The 3,152-nt window shown below is 36.8% G+C and overlaps 1 non-coding gene across 1 annotated transcript; it reads left to right on the top strand.

The window, feature by feature from the left end:
- The first annotated feature begins 2,826 nt into the window (after window positions 1-2,826).
- On the top strand, window positions 2,827-2,898 carry TRNAT-GGU (transfer RNA threonine (anticodon GGU)). Its single transcript has one exon. It is a non-coding gene; the product is annotated as a tRNA-Thr (tRNA).
- Window positions 2,899-3,152: the final 254 nt, after the last annotated feature.

Genomic DNA, 3,152 nt, shown 5'->3' with positions numbered 1-3,152 from the left:
ACCATTGTTTTATTATACTTTAATTAAATAATAATAAACACAATTAATTAATAATACTTATAATTAATTATCTAAATTAATACTAATAATACTACTAATACCACTACTGCTACTATTAAGTAGTAGAGATCTACATAAATATTGTATTTATGAAAACAATAGAACGAAATTACTTTCTAGTCATTCGATTTTTATCAAATCCTGGGAGCATTTTTTTGTTTCTTTGTTACGAAATAATTGTCTGGTCAACGAGGTGACACATTTTAAAGAGATACATTCAAACGTGCTGCGGTAAATAATACAATGGGAAGGCGAATTGGTGACTGTATTCTTGTCCGCCTAGCCTTTGTCTATACATTAGCCTCTTACAACGTACCAACAACTTTATTTAGTTAATTCTCATTGTTCACACACACAAAAAAACATGTTCGTTGAACACTGGCGTACGTAGAGGGGTGGCCGATGGTGTTCCAGCCCCTACCGAAATTTTGAGAAAATCAGAATTTTCAAATAAAAATCCGTTAAGAACTTTAAAAAATCAAAATGTGTAAATTCGAAACCTCTTTTAAAGTAAATCCCGATTACCATTTATGTCTTTGAATACTATTTTAATAGACTGAAAAGCTCCAAAAATACGAAATATTTTATTATGCATCCTGCCCTCCAAAACGAAGCCATGTGATATCCACATTTACTATTCCAGCCCCTCCCGAAAAAAAATCCTGCGTACGGCAGTGTATTGAACATTGTTGCAACTGAGATACAAAACAACTTTTTTTCTCTTTTAAATCATAGTTACCCTAACCTAACCGCATAAACTCGTGTTTATTTTTAAGGCATCACTCTGAAAGACGCGTGTGTTTGGAATGCTGTGCTTTTCTCCATGCTACATGGAAATAATAATTCAAATTATTATTATTATTATTATTATTATTATTATTAGTAGCAGTAGTAGTAATAGTAGTAGAAGTAGTAATAGTAATATTATTGTCCCAGATCTTTGACTGTGAAAAATTGGCCATTTAATTTTTTTCCACAGCATTTTTCATAATATTTCACAAGCTCAAGGGGGGGGTTTAAACCCCGTAACCCCCCCCTTGCGTACGCCACTGTAAGGGACATTACTGAAAGGCCTATATCTTGGTCCGTAAATTCAATGTTTGTGTATCACAAATGGTTTGATACTTGGTTTACATTGAGTTTAGCTACATTGTTTGAAAATGTCATTAACAAGGGCAGTCAACCATATCCCTTTACATGGGAGGGCTCTTCCCTGGTGGTTGGCGCGTGTCCTTTCCTTTGTTGACCATTTCCGCAGGGTTGGAGGGGGGAGGGGAGGGGTGCGAACGACCCAACCGGTTTCGGGATTCCATGGAATCCTTGAAGTTTCGTGCCCCACGTATGCCAAGTGGAAATCGCCACATATTAATAAATTATTAAAATTACTTTCAAACGTCTGACATCATTACCTCATGAAAGGACACAAATATTAATGAATTTATCGTGTCGAGTCTGGCTTGATATCGAGATAAAATTTTTACACACACAAAAATATTTTTGAGCAACAAAAATGTAGTATCTTTTTTAGGCATTTGTTAGCACACGATTTATTTTAACCACCAGTATCTTTTCCATTTCTCAACTGTGAAAATGTAAATATGAGGCAAAATGCATTAGGTGAGCCTATCAGGCGCCATCTTTGAATGCGTGTTATTCGAGACACTCATGACAGTGACAGTGTAGAATAGGTTGGTAATGATAGTAATATTTGTAATTATTATAATTAATATACAACTTTCCCTCTATAAACAAAAAAAAAACATTAATAAAAAAATATGTTTTGAGTGAGTTTTAGCGAATGGTAAAATATGTGTGCAACACTCATGCAATAATTGGTTACTTTTTATTTATGATGGTATTTTTCGTAATTATAATTAATTAATAAAAAACTGCACATATATAATCAACGAAGAAAGCAGGATTCAATAACAAAACGGTTTTGAAATTTTAGTGATAAAAAATGTCGTCTGTGAGCCCCCCTCTGGTAAGTAAGTTTCTCTTACGGCATCGGTAAGCTAGGGTTAATTAGCACAATAATAGTAATCAAGATATTAATAAATTAATCATGGCGATTCTGACTTGATATCAAGATAAGATCGCCACAACAAAAAATATTTTTGAGCAACAGAAATGTACTATCTTTTAGGCATTCGTTACCACACGAAAGCACACTATTTATTTTGATCAGAACCCAAATTATAATGAAGATATAATGAATTAATCGTGCCGATTCTGGTTTGATATCACGGTCGTTCACAGGTTATTTTCTGGGGGGGGGATAATGTCTTCTTCTTCAGTCTTAGATTCTTTGTTATTATTATTATTGATTTACAAATCATAAAATTCAAATTCAATTGAAAAACTTTGGCATGTATACAAGTTCAGGTTCGAGCCTACTATTTAAATAGAAACTGAATTCGCCTTCCTTGCTTCTCATAAACATCAATCACTTTATTGTAGATTAGGCACACACAGGAGATGTACTACGTAGAAATTTTCAGCGAAAAATGCAGGCTCGACCAGGACTCGAACCCGGGACTCTGACAGACCATGCCATTCCTATAACCACTCAACAACCGAACCGACCTGGCCTCGCCTGTATTCTTGCTATTCTGCCAGTGCTACCGCAACAGCATCTGTTGCCTTTGAAACACAGTAGACTTCGACGTTGCCTGGTTCCTCCCAGCGTAGAGATGTTAATTATTGTAGATTAGGCACACACAGGAGGTAAAACAGCGAGAGCGAAAAATCAGGCGAGGCCAGGTCGGTTCGGTAGCTCAGTGGTTAGAGCAATGGCATGGTCTGCCAGAGACCCGGGTTCGAGTCCTGGTCGAGCCTGCATTTTTCGCTGAAAATTTCTACGTAGTACATCTCCTGTGTGTGCCTAATCTACAGGGTGGCTCAATAAGTCACTTAACACCCTCAGTACAAGGCCACTGCGGCATGGAATTTGAAATTGGCGATGACCAATCGTTGCCAGGCCAAGGGGGAACCACATTGATCCCACCCACACGGTCGGCGGCCATCTTGATGTCCGCCATCTTGAATTCAACTTCAAAATTTTAAATGGGAAGGGGGTCGTGCGACATATC

Source organism: Lepisma saccharinum, chromosome 6 (genome assembly GCF_977018435.1).
Source record: "Lepisma saccharinum chromosome 6, izLepSacc3.1, whole genome shotgun sequence".
NCBI classification, from domain to species: Eukaryota; Metazoa; Arthropoda; class Insecta; order Zygentoma; family Lepismatidae; genus Lepisma; species Lepisma saccharinum.
The sequence above is the reverse complement of the archived record's forward strand: the minus strand, read 5'-3'. Positions and strand labels throughout refer to the sequence as shown.